The sequence below is a fragment of the Conger conger genome, chromosome 12, assembly GCF_963514075.1.
Source record: "Conger conger chromosome 12, fConCon1.1, whole genome shotgun sequence".
In the NCBI taxonomy this organism is placed as follows: Eukaryota; Metazoa; Chordata; class Actinopteri; order Anguilliformes; family Congridae; genus Conger; species Conger conger.
This window is the reverse complement of record NC_083771.1, coordinates 21,717,364-21,739,115: the sequence shown is the minus strand read 5'-3', so window position 1 is coordinate 21,739,115 and position 21,752 is coordinate 21,717,364. Positions and strand designations below refer to the sequence as shown.

At 46.7% G+C, this 21,752-nt stretch overlaps 1 protein-coding gene across 1 annotated transcript in view; it reads left to right on the top strand.

Annotated features, from left to right (window-relative positions):
- ttc28 (tetratricopeptide repeat domain 28) overlaps positions 1–21,752 on the top strand; it is a 300,074-nt gene that overhangs the window by 75,686 nt on the left and 202,636 nt on the right. The gene's annotated exons all lie outside the window — the stretch shown is intronic.

The window sequence follows — 21,752 nt, the reverse complement described above, 5'->3', positions numbered from 1 at the left end:
ACTCGCGTTGGGGTACAAGAAGCCCGGCCCAAAACCCCGGAGATGAGTCACGTGATCCCAGTGCCACGCGAGCAGCTCCTTTCTGTCCCTCTGCAAGGCTTCATTAACGGTGTGAAGGGTCGCGCTGTCAAACGTCGGCCGAGCCCAGCGAATCAACGCGCTGTCGCCGTGGCGCACAAACTGAGTGTTTTGGCCTTGTCCCAAATGGCAGGCTTCACTTCCTGCGCGCTCTGTCTCCCTGAGCTCACGGCTCGGCACTCTGGGGCCAGGTCTGGCCCAATAAATGTCACCATGACGTCCCCGTTTTGCACACGCCGAAGTGTGGCACGTCGCCTGCCAGCTCGTTAAAATTCAGCAGCGAGTGAATATCATTTGGTGTCTTGTTGGAACAGCCTATATTTAGCTTCGCAGGATGACAGTATTAATGGATAGTCTGCCTCTGTCTTGTGTCTTGTCTCATAAATGCTGCTTTTGCTGTTCTTTCCTAAATCCCTTGCCCGCTCTTCAGTCTGCTCGTGACATCAGGAAAACATCAACAGAAGTGGTTGTTTCATCAGGTATTATGAGGACAAACTTGTGGGTTTGCGTATGAACATTTAAAAAATTTTCATTTCTGATTCAAAATCGAGCATTACATGTGACCAAATATATGCCAATTGACTGGGCATAGCACACTATTATATTAGGATAGGAAAACAACCGGATAAATAGCAAGCTTGTGGATTAAGTTGCATGCAGGGGTTCTGATTGGCTCGACACTTGTCACATGTTAGTTCCACCCTTATGACATGGTTTCACAAGGCAGTTTGAGACTTTGGCAGCTTTTCTCCTTCTTTTTTCAGCATAGCTCCTAAGACTGTACATATATTTCCATGTAAAACAGTATCAATCGGTTTACAAAGTGTTTTCACAACACTGCATAATGGAGTGTCATTCCTTGTCTTACCTGATAAAGGTGTAGACAGTAGCTCGACTGTGATGTATTTTCAAACGGGGAAACATCCCCGCAATCTCCGCTCGCACTTGACACAAAATGTCTCCTTTGCATACCGCTGAATGGAGGGAGAATAAATCACTCCTCGCGTTCTGATCTGAGAGATGTCACACCTCGCCGGACCATGCCTCACATGATAGACAGGCTCAGTAAAGCCCCCCCATCTTCTCCACGGATGGTAAATCCCACCACAGACGTGTGTTGCGGAATAAGCCATTTTATTGGGGAAGGGGGGGGTGTGACATTAAGCCCTTCTCTTTCATCACCCCAATCCAAGAATTGGGGTGTAGTCACCCTCAATGTGATCGTGAAGGGCGGACATCTTTCTCAAGTGTGGGAGGAGGGTGGATGAAGGTGGAGGTGCAGTCTCGCTGATTTGCAGGGGGCCAAACGTGGGCCCGTGGTGGACACTTCCAGCACTGAGGACATAGGAATGGAATCCAACAACGTCGCTCCCATCCGCAAAGAGGCTGCCTGCCCGTGGCGAGATCCGCCACTCTCGCAAGAACGATTAAAGTGCATCCAGTTCAGATAAAGCTAGTCCAGCTAATAAACTTCTCCCGGTGTTCGGTGGGCAAAATGAAAGGCCGATCCCAGCTGGATTTACTCACGACGCAGTGCTGCTGATTAAAATCTCGGCAGGCTTTTCTTGGGTTCTCCCATGAAGAATACATCTCCCCTCTCCGTACAGTACTCTGCTGAATAATTCAGCAGTCATCGGGAAGCATAATGCCCCTGCCTCTTCGCATTCGTATTCAGCGGACCGTTCCGGAACGCTCCGGTCGCTGTGACGACGCAGCCTTGGCGACGGCGGCTCTCTCAGGCGGCAGACGACTTGCCGGGCCGATTTAATTTAAGCGCGCACTCCTCTCCGCGGGACGCTCACCAGATCAGACAGCCCAGAGCGTAATTTTTTGATTGCCGACACACCTTTTGTCACCCGCGTTTCCCTCTTCGTGGGCGGAACCATAAATATCAGCCGGGCGACATCGCGGGCAATGCTTTATACCTCTGAGCGCGCTGTTCTGGGCCAGATCGCTGCATTGTGTGCTAACCTGCCGTCACACAGGAACAGGGTGGAGAATAAACAGCAGAATGTGGGATACCTTTTGTTATTATACTTGGATATTTTTTATTATAATTGGATTTAATGTACGTAATGCCATTCATATATTACATACTATAGTATACATATAGTAGCAATTAATAGGCTAGTCTCTCTCACCCTCTTCCTCCAAATCTCTTTCTCTGGATAGAAAGAAATATTTCTGTGCGTGTGCGTGTGTGCGTGTGTGCTTGTATGTTGCGTGTGTGTGCACATGTCTGCACATATATTTGCTGTGTCAAATTCTGTAAAATAGAGGAATATTTGTAGAGATTTTTGTTAAAGACCCACCCAATGGCCAGGCCTGCTCTCTTAAATTTAGCTAATGGGTGATATTGCCATGGTGACCCGCTGCCCTTCCCAGCAGGGGGGGGGCAGGACTGAGTCATGTCCTCTCTGCTGCCCAGAGCAGGAGGAGGAGAGGCAGAGGGGGGCGAGCTCGCATGGGTGTGGTGGTGGTGGTGGTGGGGGGGGATGTAGGCTCATGAGGAATGGCCGGCTGTTAACGTCAAACTGCATTCAGGCGGCGTAGCATTGAGCTTCAGTGAGACCCGATGATGTCATTTGGCCTACGGCAAGGGAAGACCAATGGGGCTGAAAGCCTGTTATGATGGCCATGGTGAAGGCATAGCAACACCCCCCCAACCCAGGCCAGACCTGTGTCAAATATGTAAATGTTTTGGACTCAAAATACTGAATCTGTACTCGATTTGTAATTGATCTTGCCAGATGCAATTGAGCCAACCAAGAGGACCAAAAGGTACAGATTCCCATTTTTGAGAGTATTTCATAGGTTCCAATGTGTAGAAGAACTTCTCATGTCATACTGCGTGCCTCCTGACCTTCAGTTCTGGGAGTATTACCTTCATCGTGCAACAGATATGGTTTGCTTCCGTATATGTAAATAAAATAGAGTTACACACAACGCAGAGAAAGGGAAGTAATTAAACTTTCATGACAAATGCATCCATTTTCTGTTTTTTTCCATCCACTTCCTGGAAAACGACGTCAATTTCGATTTTACGTCATTGTGTACCAGTGGGCTTGTATGTTGAAGGAATGTCTGTCAATCTGCTATCTCCCTCCAATCAATAGCCTTCTGATACAGAGGGGTGCATCCTTATTTGACGTCCCTCTCTTCATACGACGTCAGTCGAATCGACTACCCGCCCTTCAAAAAAATTCCCACCGAAAAATACGTTCCAGAGGCCCACGTCATATCGCGGAAGCTAGTTCTGCTCTAACCTCCGTCTCGGCTGGTCTTTAGAGAACAGCGGATGGATGAATGACTGTGGGTAAACGGCGCAGAATGAGACCGGGCCCCTGCTTCGCTCCGGCGTGGTAATGAGCGCCTCCTTCCTCCGGCCGGCATTACGGAGCCAGCGTGCGTCCGCTTAATCAGCGTCTGCAGGACGCCTTCGTGAGCGCGGCCACCGCTTGGTCATGAAATATGCATCGCCCCGCTCCTTCTCAAAGGGCGCGGTGCTGGAGGCCGGGGCTCCTCGGTTTGATCGATGCGCAGGCGGGAGTGATGGTACCTCAGACCTGGGGGGGGGGGGGCTAGATATTAGTCACCGAGGGCAACCGTAACTGCGCCGAATCAAAGCCTTCCCTGGGCCTTCGTCTGAGAAATGGCCGCCCACCATTTTAAACCCCCTTCCAGTTGTCCTTCAGCATCGCAGTAGTTTTACTCAGGTTCACATTGACACCGCAGAATTGAGGTTTGGGCCTGAAGACTGCTGTATATTCTCTCAGAGGGAGAGAATCAGCTGTGACCGCAACCTGAGGCCCTTTGAACTTTGAATTATTTCAGTTGAAAATGAGGGTGAACGTGAAAGGCAAACTTCACCTGTCTGACGGGTACACAGGGTTGGGGCCCTGTCAGTGCAACACACTGCAGGTTGTGGGTTCCATACCCAGGTAGGGCAATGCCATTGTACCAGACCTGGGTCAAATACATAATTGTTTTGTAATCAAATACTACGCTTTGCTGTGGTTGTCTGCTATACTATGAGACCTATGAAATACTCACAAACCCCACCCTCTGGTCTTCTTGGTTGGCTCACCAGGCAAGATCAATTGAGCACAGAAAAGTATTTGAATACAAAACAAATACATATTTGACCCAGGTCTGAATTGTGCCCATGAGCTAGGTACTTAACCTGGCCTGCCTCAGTATACAGTATACTCATCTGCATGGACTGATACTGCATCGTGTGCGTTAGTCTGCTAAATGTAATGAAATGGTCTGTAGAAGAGCTGAAAGCTGCTCAAATGGGTGCACAGGAGGGGGAGTCTGGAGGGGCTGGGGTTTGAGACTGTGCAAAGATCCAGTGCACCCCTCCACCCAATCATGGCCCTGGGTGGGAGGAGCCAGGGGTGCTGTGGACCAATGGACTTCTGTTATGTGCAGATGCAGAGTTTCAGCTCTTGAAGGTTGGCGACTTTTTGCGGTTGACCAGTTGTGTTACAACAATACCTTTGCAGTTGTATCTGCCTGCACCCCTCTCCCTCTCTCTAATGTGCATCTCCTCCCTCTCCCCTTTCACACTCCCTCTCTTTTCCTCGCTTTCTGTTTTGTTTTCCTGTTCCTGTAACTTCCTGTGTCTTCACTGCTCCTGCCTTTCATCTGCTGGCGTTCTCCTCTCCTCCCTTAACCTACGTGTTACTCTCCCTTCCAACCCCCCCAACCCCCCACCCCCATTCCTCTCGTGACTGCCCTTTAAGGCCGGGCTAGCTTTCTTCCCCGCTCCCTCCTCCTCTCCTTATCTCCCTGTTACCTCCTTGTCTCCATCTGCAAATAGGCTGCAAATGCACTTCTGTCAGGCTTTTCCCCATGCTATTCGTTTGAAGTATCCAGCGGTTGCGCGCCCCTGAAATGCCCCCCCCCCCCCCCCTCCCCTTTTGTGTTCTTCTGCATCAGGCTTAGTGTGCGCAGTACACATTAGGTGACTTCTTTCTTTAACCAAAGAGATTTATTAGCCAAGGCAGAGAGACCTGTAATTGGCTTAAAGAAGGCTTGAGGTTACTATTAACTTATTTGGTCTGAGGATAAGTATTTGAAGAAATGAATCTCTTTTGTGCATTTAAAAAAAGACCGGGCCGCGGGAGTTATTCGGCATGAGATGTTGCAGGACCCCCAGATGACGTCCAGCGCTGTGTGCCAGCAGTGCCCTCTGCCAAAGCCCCGTCCTCTTCTCAGAGGGGACGATGGGGGAAACGGTTTAACATTGAATGTTGAGTGTAAGCGGTACGCTCTCCTACCCAGACCCTGTGACATCAGGTTCCACCGTGTTTTATTCCTCTTCATCTCCAGGTTTGAAGGCCGACCGTTTTTATCACTACTCCGACTTCCACTATCAATTCAAGGGGGAGCAGACAAGCGTGTTATTCTCCTGAGAAACCGGCGATGCCAGGCGCTGGTTATCACACCGCGGTACCTGTGCAGTGACTCCTGCTCGACAGGTGTGCCGCAGGTGCCCTGTTGACCAGCAGGTGTCGCTAGCGAACGGTGACATGAGATGCAGTTTTGGTTAACTGAACCCGTCTCATACCTTGGGAGGTGATAGCACCGATCGTGCTTTGCCCTGTGGGGCTCCAGCCATAGTTGACACAGGCACAGTGTCCACTCACTGTGGCTTCCTCACCAGAGGTGAGAGTGACTGGGTCCACCACAATCACTACTTTACATCACACCTCCATTTCCTGTTGATAAGAGATAAGATATACTTTACTGAACCCTGTGGGGTCATTTGTCCTCTGCATTTGGCCCATCCTAGTTACTCAGGAGCAGTGGGCAGCCACAGTGTAGTGCCCAGGGACCAACTCCAGTTCTGAGGCCAGTGCCTTGGTCAATGGCAGTAGTGTACCTGACGTGTAGATATCTTTCGGCGTGGGAGGAACCTGGATTACCCAGGAGAAACCCACGCGAACACGGGGAGGACATGCTCCAGACCCAGGAGAAACCCACCCGAACACGGGGAGGACATGCTCCAGAGAGAACTGGAAGGAATGAATACGTCCCTAATCTCCCTGTACAGTTTTTTCAATATGCTGTAAAATATGACAAATCAATTCTGACAGTAGATTTTAGCCTGATAGATTCTGTTTGCAACCTCATTGGGCTCAAAAACCCAAGTTAAATTAGCGCTGAACGTTTTACTTTGTGTGTCACTTTTACTTGAAACATTACAGTGTGACAGTGATAGATCAGAAGATATTACAGTCCTTGCATCAGCTTACAGAAACACAGAGGAAAAATGCAGCTGCCAATCTGCTTTTACGAGAGGGGCATTCTGGGTATGTGTCCTTGTTTACTTGAAATTTTGGTTCCTGTCAATCTCCTGGAAAAACAGGCTGGGCGCTTGTTCTCACTGAGTTTATCCTCAACTGATGTTCAGTTACACTCTTTTACACCGAGGTTTGTCCTTTGTAGCGGTCCCAGGCCAGTAAGCGATGGATGACAGGGGAGGAAGAAAGTGAAAAAGACGGGAGGAATTGGGGCCTGTCCAGATAGCTTGGCAGGCGGGGAGCTTGGCGGGACTGTTTGGTCCAAGGAGCGCTGCAGAGTCTGAGGGGCATCACCCCGAACCCGTCCTAAACCTTCCGCTCCTCTCCCGCTGACCCCACACACCGCACATGCTCAGCTGTCAGCTCCCGCTACCCAGAATGCACTGCAGCGCCACAACAGTGTATTATTATTGATTTTGTTTTTTCTACATCATCCAGAGGAGTCCCAACTGCTTTTTAACAGCGGCGTTGATTTAAACCACATGATTGGGAGCGTTTCATCGATATCCAGCGCTGATGAATTATTAAATGCAGCTTCACAAGCAAACTAGCTTCGCAAAAACCCTCTTTTTTACTGCTAACTTCAGAGCACATACCCCTTTGTGGATAAACAAACTCGGGTTGGAAAAAGCTAATCGGGTGTAGTGGAAGTTGGAAAGACGGCAGGAAAGCAGAGGGGAAAGGAAAGATTATAATCATATGTCTCTATCAGAACTTGTAAAACGTCCTGCCATTAAATTAAATTTGATTTTTTTGTGGGGGTTGGGGGTTGTTTTCATGAGTGAAACGCGCTTTCGGCTGCCACAGGACAGATACGAATCCCAGGGCTCTGGTTGGAAGCGTAACAGAAGCCTTGGCGAGGTTGCAGCGTTTGTGATGTGCGGAGCCAGGAACACGGGCCCGTTTGTGATGTGCAGAGCCAGGAACACGGGCCCGTTTGACTGGGCTGGGGGAAGCCAGGCCTGCGGGAGCCCTGGAGCCCTGCGCTCCTCCATATTGGGGGTGTTCCCCGATCCGCCAGGTCTGGCCCCTGTTCTTCAGACCCACAGTGGAGCGACAGAGCCTGCCCACTGGAATTACCTTCCTCCTGAGACACTGAGGATGAGGATGAAGGCTCATACCACTGCCATGTTATAAACAGCATTTCTTATAACAGCTTTTTATGTCAATATTTATTGCTGCTAATTATCATTAAATTGTTATTGACTTATATATTATTTTTATTATTATTATTATTATTATTATTATTATTATTATTATTATTATTATTATTATTTTGCTAGCAGCTCTTACAAGAAATATCCAGCATTTAAAAAAGAATGTTTTATGTACAAAAAGAAAAAAATACCCTGAGATGAAATGTATTATTAATCAGTTTAATAACCCAAGTGCTTTGCTCAGCAATAATATGAAGCTGGTGGCTTTTTAGAATCTCATTTAGCAAGTTTATGAGAACTACTGTATCAAACTCCCAACTCTAAATATCCAAATCTATCTGAAATACATTAATAGGTCCGACTCACTGGGTTTTATAACAAATGCTGAGAGACAAGTTTGCTACATTTTCCGATGCAAAAATGCACAACTTATTTTTTATTTGTGTTTTACCAAGAATTGACATGTCCTGGTTTTATTGAGAAGAGACTCCGTTAAATGATTAATCAATCGTTACAGTGTTTCCGCACCTCCTTCCCAGAGTATACAGGTGAGTATCGTGATTGATCTTAGAAACAGAACGGCAACTTGCTGGCAGCCATCTTAATGCCGTGGGCAAAGAGAGAATGATCTTCTAAATAAAGCTCTGGCAAGCTGCAGGTGCCAGCAATGAATCTCACAAAAGGCTTCCACCACATCAGGGAGGCTGAACTTCTCACTCTACTGCTGAATTTCGAAAACAGATTCACATCGTACGCATGGATGTTTCCTGATTTCGCTGATTAATGGAGAAATATTGATTTTCAGACTGAATGTCTCCAGGGCTGCAGTGTTTGGCTGTATTGCTGGAAAATGGCTGTTATAAACTGCATGTTCGTGTGTGCCCATGACACCAGTTCTCTGCCTCTGCTTTATATATTTATAGTTATGGAAAGTCCTGATCAATTGGAAGCCGTTCGGGAAAACAGGCCCCGTACGGTCGTCATGCCCCTGAGAAACGGCCTGCTTTGTTGAAGAGGGAGTCATTCTCGTGCCAGGGGGTGGCGGTGGTTTGAGGACTGAGAATTGGATGTTGAATATTGTTAACTCGAAGCAAGCCTCCTGGAAGCAGAGGTTGAGAGGCGACCGCTTAGAGGATTAGCTGGATGTTCGGAAGACAAAACGGTTGCAAATTCCTGGTAATTCCCTGTAAATTGAATATCCTGGAGGTCATGGTGGGGGCTGGAGGCTTGGAGCAGGTGTCACTGTGGCAGGCCTTTCAGCGTGAGGGCGGGGGCAGTTCTGTAGCATCAGGTCTCAACCCCCCTCCCCCCACCCTGCCCTCTGAGCGGAATATCTTCCCCTCCGACATCGATCCCATCTTTATCTCCCAAGCTCTCTCTGCAGAAGTGCCAAAGCTTGGTATACGGCCGGGTTTGGAACGACCCCATCTGTCCTTCTCCGGGGAGGACAATGCCCCCACAGAGTGGTCATCACCGACCCATAACCCCCTACCCCCCCCCCACCACCGTCAGGCTTGGCCGGTCACTGTCCTGTCATGGGGTCAGGTCAGCAGTGATTGGTTGAACAGGACCGCAAAATGGCATCAATCTCAATCCAGGGAAAGGTTTATTGACATGGCCGGCCCTTCACATGACAGAAAGTCGAGTGGAACCAGCTGTTAGTCCTTTCTGGAACCAACTGACCTCTTGTTCCCTTGTGACATATAGAACAAAACAAAAGCAGTATATTCAATCCCTTTTTTTGGCAGGGGGGTGAAAGGCATAGGCAGGAAATTCTTGGGTTTGCTGCCAGAGCTACATGACTCAGAGAAGGTATGGGCACATGGGTTGCAAGGAGACCCCATTCTGTCCATCTGTCGGACAAACAGACAGAAAATCAGCTCTTCAAATGCTCAGATTAGATTACAGTAGATTACATTTGAGTGGGTTAAAATAACTTTATCTTTTCCACAAAAAACTTCCATTGGAGTGTCAGGTACCCAATGCAGAACTATCAATTCAACAACTACTGCTAATAGCAATAATAATACAAATACGGCATTATTGTTCATTATTAAGGGAAACTTAAACTTAGTCATGAAATCATATTGTGAATGACAAAATCACAAAATCAGAAATTAAATATTGCAACATGGAATACTCTTTCTCAGGGCTACTCAAGCCTGGCTCTTATAATCAACAACCAGTTCACACCACAGGAACCAGGTGAGGTCAGTTAATTGTATAGCATGCTGCTTTAATTGATGGAATGAGTTATGTAACCAGTGAAGTAACAAGGAAAGTAGCATACCCTGCAGCTCTCTGGGACCAGGGTTGAGCAACCCTTCCTGTATTATTCCATAATGCGCACAGGTCTCAGTGTTGTGCGGTAATGTCAGGCAAACCTGTGAGGCAGGAGGAACTGCAATCTGAATGGCTTTGCTCAGGGAAGCCTGACGGATAGTCACACTCAATATAAAAACGTTCAAAACATTTGAACTGGATGAGAGCAAATTGCATAGAAACTGTCACCTTCAGTGGAATCGAGTGACTTCATTTCCATAAAAATCATTTTAGGGAGGTGCTTGGCTGGTTTCCTCCAAATGAGCAGGTTGCGTCAGGCAGATAATTCTGTCGGCAAGGGCCGTGGTGAGACCGGATGCTTCTCTTCGTTTTACGCCGAATCTAATGATGCCTTCATCTTCATCTTCTAATCTTTGCGGTTCCATTCTCTTTGAGCTGTTTTCCGTACTGCCTTCACAGGGAAACGTCTCATGCTGACAGTATTACACAACTGAAAACATTTCTTGTCTTCCTTGATGCTGTTTAAGCAGTTCCGTTTTATGAACGTGTTCCGGGCTCCTCAGACAAAGGCAGTCAGATATTCTTGCGTTAGATCACTGTAGCTTCAGAGAAGAGATACTTCTCCTACAGTGAAGACATAAAGTTCACAAGAATTCACGAGACCCATACCGAGCGAGAATTTAAAGTGAGTTCAAACGACAACAAAAAAAATATTTATTTCGTTTGCAGTGACCTATTTAATTAGCATACTTTGGGCGAGTCGAGTTCGCACTGATTCCGCGCCTATTCTATTTTGAGTGCTCCCGGCATTTGGGTCTACGAACGCCCATGCTCATTAGCAGCTCTTGTGGTGCCCTTTGGGGCTCTGACAATCAACACCTTGCCCAGAAGAAAAGTACAATGCACGCAAAAGCTAACGCACGGCTTACAAAGCGAAAGACTCATCAGTCTTGTTTGTTTATTGTTCCACTTCTTATTTGCAGCATAATGTGTGTAACATTAATGCCGCAGCTGGTAATGTTGTTTATTGTGTATTATTAGTATTGCCTGAGATTAAAGGCTGTGTTTTGCTGATTGTAGGGAAGAATTTGTGCCAGGCTTTGATTTGAGGGCCTGTTATTCCTGGTTGGACAGGGGGCATGTAACCTGCTTTCTGTTCCCAGCAATTATCAGTCACCCCTGACTCAATTAGCTAATTATGTGTGTCCACCAACCCCAGTTTATGAGATAACAGTAAATTGTTTCTTATTAAAAAAAAAAAGGAATACGACATTGCAGGTCATTGAAATGGGTTTGCCCCCCCCCCCCCCATATCAGCTGCCGGTCCTCCTGTTATCTCCCGCCGGCCGTCTTTACCTGTCATCTTTAGCAGGACATTGTGGCACTAATTACATCACCAGCTCATTACGAGGGTCAAAGGTCACGCACACAACAAGTGCTGGGTGGGAGGGGACAGAGATCGGCAGTGACATCTGTCTCCTGGAGTTACAATGCCATTATGCAACGGCAACCCAGTGTGAGAGGTTTTTAGCAGTGGTTAAAAGAAACCAGAAAAAAATGTTTGAGAGAGGGACCTTGAGAGAGAGGGGCAGGCTTGCTTTTTCTTTTTAACCCACCGCCCTATTTCAATTTTCTTTTACTTCTTGCCAAACCACCTCTGTTACTGTCATCTGGGTGCCACACACACACTCACACACACACACACACACACACACACACACAGTCCGCCCGGCCCAAGCATATTGCCACCGAATTTTAGTTTTTTGAAGACTCAATTTGCAAGGACAAGAAAAGGATGCAAGCTTAACCAGTTCAATCATGGAAAATTACAGCCCGTGTGAGAGGGAGAGAGGGGCAGCCATCTTGATTTCCTGTGCGTGGGTGATTGGGAAAGCAGACCCAGCCTGGCTGAGGTGGGGGTGGAGGTAGAGTTAGTGGTGGTGGTGGGGGGGTGTTTGAAATCGTGTCTGTACTTTGAGGCCTAACGTTGGGCCTGCTCGAGCCACGACTCAAACTCCCTGTCCAAGCAGAGTGGTGTCTGTCCCTTACCCGAGACCCCTCTCACACAGTAATGCTCTATTTAACACTCAACATTTTACTCTAAGTTTATTTAACTGTAATAAGTAGCTTTCATGCAACGCCATTTCCTTGCCTGCCTCTCAGCGTAAGTCAGCGCAATGGAAATAAGTCATGTTTTAATTTATGAAATCGACTCGATCAATCACGGCGAGGGATTCCTCCTGTGCAGCCCTGCTGCTCAAAGTCAGACAATACGTAGGGAACTTTCTCTCCAGCTGAAAGTATCTGAGGAACTTAATGCATACAAATGAGAAGCCCTGTGCAAAGAAAGTCCTGAGTATGCAGGGTGTAATTTATGGTGGCGCAGAGATGCAGAACTCCTGGACCTTGCTGTTTGAATAAAAGTACATTACGGTGCTCCTGTATTATACCGGCTCTAATAAATAAAGGACTAAAGTTGGCAAAAGAAAGTGGTCTGGCGATAAAAGGAGGGTGGAAGAAAAAACAGAAACATGGGTTTGTAAATAATGATGCTGCACAACTCAACAAAATAAAAGTTTAATTCCTGAAGCTGCAGTGCTTTGTATCTTAATAAAACATGAATATACTATTACAGTCCTGCCAACATTTTTCCCCCAGAAAAGGAGCAGCTTTAATGGTGAACTAAAGATTGTAAATGGTAGACTAAAGAGAAAGGCTTCTGACCTTTGGAAACTTTTGTTCCCGGAACATCTCTTTGGCGAGCAGTAGATTGCATTAAAAAGACTTTTGCCAAATTGAAATTCTTTGGGAGACACCTTTTTTTACATCATTAAAGTTAAGCCGTTTATCTAACACATAGGGCCAGTTTCACAGACAAGATTAAGCTGAGTCCTGGACTAAATTGAGTATTGTATGGAGAATTCAAAATTGAATTTAGTCCAGAAAGATTGTTCGTGGATGGCAGACAGGTGATCTAGCTGAGCTGAAATACAGCATTGCCTTATGGGAGGATATTTGCACGGGAAATTCCTGGCGGCAGACAACTGTGGCGGTATAGCGTGGAAGCTGTGCATTGCCATTGAGCTTTTATTCTTTTATTATTGTTAACCCAGTCACTCATCTAAGCAGCCATTTTGTTTTGTGAAAGTCATGAGCAACAGCTGCAGATGGTAAACGTTCTCCTGGTGAAAATGCTTTACTGTGGTCTGATACTGGAATTAATCAACATCATTGGCTATACAGCTGTCTAGGAAATTCAGCCAGAAAAGCGGGACTGCAGTTGTGTGTGTGTGTGTGTGTGTGTGTGTGTGTGTACCCAGAGGGCAATGGCCGATTATGAATTCTGTGTGTGCGACACGCTCTCGTGTGTTTGGGGCTGAATTTATAGTGGAGGTTATGGTAGTACACACGCGTGCCTTATTACTTAAATGGGTTAGCCTCGCTGTGCTCTGATACTCACGGGGGATCTCTTGACGGGAGTCCTCATTGGCTCGCTCAGCTCCGTGTGGGACGGCGTGTCGACTCGCTCCCCTCCGTGTGGGACGGCGTGTCGACTCGCTCCCCTCCGTGTGGGACGGCGTGTCGGCTCGCTCAGCTCCGTGTGGGACGGCGTGTCAGCTCGCTCAGCTCCGTGTGGGACGGCGTGTCGACTCGCTCCCCTCCGTGTGGGACGGCGTGTCGGCTCGCTCAGCTCCGTGTGGGACGGCATGTCGACTCGCTCAGCTCCGTGTGGGACGGCATGTCGGTTCCGTTCAGGGTGTTGCGCGTGGCGCTAATGTCGGTTGCGTGCGGCTGAACTGCGGGGGAGGGGGGTGGGGGTGGTTGGATACACAGACAGGTAGAAATAGGATCTGGGCTCATCTTCAGAGCTGGCAGGAGCCCATGGAGTGCCCCTTGTTTCCCTGGGTGCCCCCAGCCAAACATTACATTACATTATTGGCATTTGGCAGACGCCCTTATCCAGAGCGAAATACAGTTGATTAGACTAAGCAGGAGACAATCCTCCCCTGGAGCAATGCAGGGTTAAGGGCCTTGCTCAAGGGCCCGACGGCTGTGCGGATCTTATTGTGGCTACACCGGGATTAGAACCACCGGCCTTGAGTGTCCCAGTCGTGTACCTTAACCACTATGCTTCAGGCCGCCCCGGGACCGCTGACTGGAGGAGGGTAACCGCTAGGCGGTGACACAGTGATGGTAATCTGCCTCAGAGCACTAACTCCAAGGCTGCATGTTTTAAACGGTTGTAGTCGAGTTGCTCTACTTTGAATCTGAGTCACGGGTCACCACAGCTCAAGTCCAAGTCCGAGTCCGAGTCATTGGTGTTTGAGTCCGAGTCATTGGTGTTTGAGTCCGAGTCATTGGTGTTTGAGTCCGAGTCATTGGTGTTTGAGTCCGAGTCATTGGTGTTTGAGTCCGAGTCATTGGTGTTTGAGTCCGAGTGCAAGTGAGACTCGAGTCTGGGTCTGGGATTTAAGTCCTGCAGCCCTGGTTTCAAAGCTGAAGGTGCAGTAAGGCACCTAACACGCCAACCTGACGAAGCTCCTCATCGTTAAGACTTTCACAATTCAAAGTTTGTTTTGGGGGGCTTTAATAGCCTGCGGGTGCTATAATTTCCTAAAGCAATTAAAGGTAAGCAATGACTGTAAGCAAACATGCTGGTTAATCTGTTTGCATTGAGATTTGCTGCACAGGCAGACCATGAACGGAGCGGAAATGATTGAAATGCTTGAAGTCTTTACACGCTGGTGAATGTAGTTTTATTGTATTTATTTCTTTTCAAAGGGCAGCAGAATGTGAACCCTCCTTTTGAGGTTCCACTTCATTGAGATAGTGGGAGCAGGATGCAGGCTTTCATTACAACCTATCACTGCACTTTCATTACAACCTATCACTGCACTTTCATTACAATTATCACTGCACTTTCATTACAACCCATCACTGCACTTTCAGTACAACCCATCACTTGCACTTGTAAGTCGCTTTGGATTAAAAGCATCTGCCAAATGACTAAAATGTAAAAAATGTACACTTACTGATTTCACTCATTATTTCCCTCCTCTTCGACGGTGTATTAATGAGTTAAATCAGCAGATTATGTGATTGGTTGGAGTGAAACCCTATGTGCTCTCAGCCCTCCATGGCACATGATTGGGTTACAGACAGAAATGGGATCACAGAAAGTTCCAGGGAGGGGAATCGAACCCCAGGACAGGTAGCTCGACTTGCACATGGGTTAAGATTCAGCCGCCCTCTGTACCACACCGACTCCTGAAAAAAAACCCAAAAGAAACTATCCCAGAGAATTTTCTAAAATAATGTGTGACAAAACAAACCATACAGGAGGAACCATGTAGAGATAGAGGATGGGGAAAATAGATGCTTGTTTTAAATAATGTGCAGGAAGTGGTTAAATGGTTAATTTAGTCAGGTAATACCTTGGCCCCCGGTGGGCGTGAAAGCAGACGGACAGACAGATGGGCATTCCCAGCTCAGGATCAGCGCTCGGGGGCCCAACATCAGACTGGAAGACCCCGCTGCCTCCTCCGCTCTTTGGAGTGTCCCAGCCCGGCCTCCTGGCAGCGTTCCCCGTGAAAGGGAGCGGGCGGAGGGCGGAGGGGTTTGGTGGAGGAGGTGGCATGAGATGAGAGAACTGTAAATGAACTGTCACCGCCGTTCGTAGAGAGGCGCACGCTCGTCAGGATCGAGGAGGGTCGGCGGATATACACGGGAAAGCGTGATGTCACACGGCCCTTGGGGGCGGGTGTGAGGGTAGTGCTGTTGGGGAGACAGGACCGGCATGGTTGTAGGCGTCACCCTCCTCCGGGGTGAGCCACCAGCCATGCAGACGTCCGACACGAGGGCCCCACTTAACATCTGCACTCCCAGTGACAGGGACACACAATGCACTTCATTTATATCCATTGGGCTGGCTGATTTGGCTCTAAGTGCCTGCTGGACCGTGTCCTTTGTGCTGCCCCTGCCTCCTGCCCATATGCCGCCCCTCTGCTCTCCTGCAGACTTCCTGACCCTGCCCCGCCCTCCGGTCCCGCGTGACCGGTACGGAAGTCATTGGGAATTTGTCGTAATGGGAGTAATACAGGACACTGGCTGTGGTTCAGTCAACAGTTATCCTTAAATTTGACGAGCAACTAAAGGCAATAGTTATTTATTTTTCTTTGAAAACAATTCAGTATTCACTAAAACCGAGTTTGTGAAGAAACACTGTTAGCATTTTGTTTAAGTCAAGGACATTTTACATTTACATTACAAGCATTTAGCAGACGCTCTTATTCAGAGCAACTTACAACAAAGTGCAGATTGAACACATTTTGGAGAGAGAGAAAAGTATGACATAAGAAAAAAAATCCACCGAAAGTTTTTTTTTGTCCAATCTAAGATTTGTTAATGTGAAAGATGCCAAGGACCTGTTGCAAAGGACCTGTTGAGAGATATAATTTAATTTAGAGTGATTTTAACCTGGGAACTCAAACAGGTTAACTGGTGTCCAACAAAACATATTGTTTTAGTGTAGCTATGCTTTTTTAAATCTATCAGCACGGATGTCTCTAGTAAACCCAGGACCTACTCGCTGTGGAGCAACAGTGCTACCCACCTAGGGCAGCCATCTTGTGATTGTCCTTTGCCCTGTAAGGCTGTTGGACACCGTACGTGCTGGAAGGGTGAGGGTGTGATACTATAGTGGGACCCAGCTGTGCACTACAACAGTGCCTTATCAGGATGAACATCCTAGCAGCCACTACAGTGGGCTTGTTTTATAGACCAGGTTTTATGGATGGCGAATAAAGTCTGTGGCGAAGGTGTCCTTAGGACGGGCAGTTCTGCCTCCTCTGGGGGTGTCTGTCAACACTTTTCAAGCCTTTGAAATACGAGCATCTGATAATATCGTGGTGTGGGGGTGGGGGTGGGTGAGGCAATTTGCCAAGAAAAGGGAAATAAGGCTCCTTGCTAAATCTCCTAAGACACTTAAACCCAGGTAAACAGTGAAGGGATCCAACTTGAAAGGCAGCGAGGGTTAAACAGAACCGAGGAAACAGGTGTCCAGTTGCACCCAACTATATCTGGGATTTCTGCTGGTGGATTATCCCCCCCCCCCCCCTTTGGGGTTGGGGCCTCTTCACACCTCTGTCTAACTCTTGGCAAATTCCCAGACCCACGCACCCCCCCCCCCCCCAGTTGATCAGTCTTTGTCAAGGGAAAATACAAAATACAATACTGTAGTTATATACCAATTTTTTGGCTGCAAATTTAAATTCTAATATTTTGTGTAGTGTGATGCCTGCTGCTACCATTATCTACATTATTCCTCAATTCTAATGTCAGAATATTGTGGGTTCAATTCATCACAGAACAAACGAACTAATGTAGCTATTTAAGAATTTGGTTTCCACTGTGTCCAGTATGTATTTGGAAACATAGCCCGTCACGCGCATCGGGCAATGTTGAACGCAGTTCCACTTTTGACCTTTTGAGAGACCGGCATCCTTTTGATGTAGTCTGCAGGTATTAGGAATTACGCACACTGGATTACCCGCTGCCTTCCTACAGTAGACGAGGCGCCGTAGCGAGAGCGACGGCTCTATGACCCGGTAGGCAGGTCCTTCTCCGTCTTTTGCTCTGTATCAGCAAAGCCGAAGCACGGCGAAACGGGGAAGGAAGTCATTAGTGTAGTGAAGTCCAGTTTGTTGCCGTTGCAGGATATCCTTCTAGCTCCTCGCGCAGAAATTCTTTGGATTTTTCAGTTCTTTTTTTTTCTGCGACTGCTTCTCTGTCGTGATCTGCTTATTCTTAGCAAGTAGCGCTTTCTTCTTGGAGTTCCCTCCTGGAATGACGGTCTGTTCTTGGAATTTAAAAAAAAACTGCAAGCCTGCAAAAGAAGAGGAAACGTTATCCCTCCGGTTCAAACGGGTATTCGGAATACGAATTGATAATATTCTTATATTGTTCCAGTGGAGAAGAAAAACAACTGTCTTTTTGTACGCAGTCATTTTTCGTCCAGTTTTTCGGATACACGCTAGTTTTTAAATGTTAAAAGGGACCTAAATGACTGTATCTATGCAGGCAGTTGTATACATTCTGTGGTTTTCTTGACGCCTCGAAGACTGAAAAGAATAAAGTTTGTGAATAAACGATTCTTCAAACCTACTGTTACAGTAAAGGGATTGTCCACTTTCAATGAGGAACCCCGTTTTGCAACCCTCTTCCGACCGATACATTGCGGAGCGGATCGCCCATCCGCACACTGGCAGTTTTGCTTATGGACCGTGCGGTAATTAATTTCACCGGGTAAAGTTCCAGATAGCGTTCAGTGTACATTGAATTTAAGCGGAGACTGTCAAAAACGTTTCCAGTTTACAGCCTGTCGTGTGCGTCATTTTCTTCGTGTAATTTTTTGTCTCGAATGGAATATGCTGCAAAATTGAAGGAAGTCGCGAGGCAGTATGACTTTGTCCTGCAACTCCCTTGAATCTAATTTCTCCGCGTGTATAATATCTTGATGCTCTACATTTTTGGTTTACCAATATGATGAAATGGCAGCCCCGGAAGAAGGTAAGCGGAATTGATGGTACTTTAAAACGCCATTTATTTTTCTATCTATTATCAGTTTTAATTAATTTTATTTTGATGTATTTGTTTATTTTATTTGTTTTAATTTTTATTATTTTATAATAATGCGGTAGTAGTTACTTTGCAAGATAACGTGGACTAGTTTAGAATTGCATAGGATTGGCTTCATCTTTCACATAGGCTATTTGAAGTAAGTACATTCAGTATGTTTATCGTGCATTTTCCCGATATTGCACAATGTAATTATAACGTGGCACATTCCATTGTATATTTTCTGGCGCAGGTTTCATAGTAATAGGCTATAGTCGAGCCTGCCTGTTCGCATATTTATGTAGGCTACGGTATAGGAGCCGGTGTCTCGTATTTTTTTTTTCTAGGCGAAGTTGCATTGCAGTTTTTTTCTGTGTGAGCAGGGTGCAACGGAATGTCATACAGCCAGCGTTGACGATACAAAAATGCATTATCATCTTTTACGAAAAGGAGATGTTCTGGGAATACATGATTAAGTTGTGTGTGATGTAAAGATGCCGGACAGCAGTTAGCCTCCGGGACAACTGCTGTGCTGGGGAGAACGGTATCACACTGTCGCCCGAGGCTGCTCGGCTGTCCTGCGTGTCAGATCACAGACTGCGCTTTCAAAGAGGCAGCGAGAGAGATGCCCTGGGTATATAACCACCGCGCCGTCCTTGCCTAATTTCTTTGAACTGCGAGGGAAAGCGTTCAAGAGCATCCGCGCTCGTGACGGCAGAACGGTTGCTCCATCGAGGCTTACATTGTTTTTGAAGAGCAGACCGGAAAGGATCACCGTGTGCTCACATGCTCATTTAGCACCTCTTTTCTAGGGATTTGAGCTGATCAAAAAAGCTTCTGATGGAAGCTGTGGCTACAAGCATAGCCTACAGTAGGCTAGTTTTCACCACGCCTGGGGCCCCTGTGTTGCATAGTTCAGTCACCTATCGCCGCGACGTTAATACTCTGCTCAGTTGTTTATCATATCATGTTGATGATGGCCTCCCAGGTGGCAGCCCTTACCACGATACTCTAGGATTTTACAATCACTACTTTTGCGTCAGTGATTTCCCACCACGTTAAGGACGTCTCGGCAGGTTTCAAAGTAACGTTGGAAAGTAGCATTTGAACCTACTATATGCCCCGCAATATGAAAATGAAAGCAGAATGTAATATAAAAATGAAGACGTAAATCCCAAGGCTGTACGGTGTGGGGTTGTTTTTTTTAACCTGGTAAAAGAGGTGAAAATAAATAATGGGTGGCTCTGATTCTTAACCCAAGTACTAACACCAAAACCCAACATAACAGCCTTCAGCACACAGTAAAATGTGCAGTGTTAAATTAACTCTTGGAGGGTACATATGGTCGGGTACATATGGTCCCTATTGGATTGATATGTACTCCGGTCCAGTTAAATGAACACTACATTCTGCTGTGCATATACCACATACATACATTTCACCGGTCTTTTGGGTACACCACAGGACTTAATGGCATAAGAAGAAGTGTTTTACACAAGGGAATGCATTGAGTCATGGATTTGGCGCAACATACGCACACACACACGTATATAATTAACTGATACTTTGTATCATGTCTACTTATTTTAAATGGAGTCTGTAGGCTGTGGCCTTGCCGAAGCAGCCAAGGTACTGGAACCATTTGTGAAATCGCATGCTCTATGGCTGGAGTCCAGTTTTCCCTCTGTTAGTGAAATGTTGTCCTTGGTATAAATACTGGGTTTTTTTTAGCTAAAAGAATGTTCACAGTTCGGAGTCGGGAAGGGAAAACTGCTTGTAATTTTCTTTGGTTCCACAGGGGGGCGAGCATCGGCAGATCAAAGAAACGTGTCGGTTTCCTCATACTTGGTGACTCCGAATGAGGAGTTTGGCTGCGTGTCAGATAGTGCTTCTCTCTCTCTCTCTCTCTCTCTCTCTCTCTCTCTCTCTCTCTCTCTCTCTCTCTCTCTCTCTCTCTCTCATACACGCATTTTGCAAAGCGCAGTTGTTTGTATAGTTGAATAGTTATTAATGAGGATAATTTTAGCGGATGCAATTTTCAATGGATAAAAAGGAACTGGGAAAAAAGAGTTCTTATTTTAACATTATTATCACAGTAAATAAAAGATAGGTCGAATGTGGTGATTCATGCACACAGCTGCGGATAGACCTCCTTGGAGGATTAAAAATCCTTACTCACTCCAGGAGTCCGAATACAATCACAAAGTCAAACCGCAGCTATAACGGGAGACGTGATTACTATTCATTGTTATTCAAGGCGGCAACTTATTAAAAAACTGAATAAACCGTAATCAAGAATGACTGTTCGTCAGTCTCTCTCTCTGCGGGAGCCAATCCTTAGTTTCTTGCGACGCATCTTTCATTAATTTGAACGCTTGCGTAACACGGTCGTTTTATTGAGCCATTTGATTCCCAGGAAAGTTTGAGATGAAATAGCGACCCCATTTAACCGCGGCCCCCAAAACGTTTCACAGTTTCAGGCTGAGGCGAGTCGCCAAGCGTGTGATACCCTGTCACATTGCGCCTGAAGGCGAACCGTTACCAACCTCGTGCAGTTAAGAAGCCCTGGAAGAAAGGATTGCAATCGCGGAGTATCTGGCAAACCAATAGAGTCTATAAACAGTCAAATGCTTTCTTCTGCCTCTTTGTTTTGTTCAAGGCGGGCTCCAAGGCCATGTTGGCTGAAGTCCAGTTCATAGGCAGGTCAGGTGGGAGAGGGCGTCTTGGATTGAGAGACATCTCTCTGCTCACCGGCTTTGCCTATTTCCTCAATGGTTTAGCATTCTGTTTATATAAGGCCATAATATTTTCATTTAAGGCCCGCTTTGCCATGGAAGCACCGTGCCACATCCTAATTCACGGTTTACGGTCCACCCGAAAGATAGAGAAGATAAAGCAACATGGCTCTCTGCCTTCATTTTCTGACTTTTCTGTCTGTTTTCAACGGCATGTGGAAATAATTTCCACTTCCAAGCCTTGTGCATTGTGCTGTGTGCACCTCTTCTGGCCGACGCCAGGTACATATAGTAAGAGGACAAGTGTCTGTTGGCATTGGGGCAACATTTAAACTGACTGCAGAGGGCCTCTGAAGTACACCGTCTTTCATTACCCGCCAGTGTTAAGCTGTAGTCGGGAGGAATGTAATGCACTGCGAATTCACTCTGTTTTAAAAATGATTTAAACATTTATTTTTTTTCAATTGAATTTTATTTTGTTTCCCTGGCGCTGCAATGTTTTCAATTAACTACAGGCCTTGGGTCATAGTGGGCAACGTAGAATAGAGCGTACAGTCCTCCCAGCTTGCGAA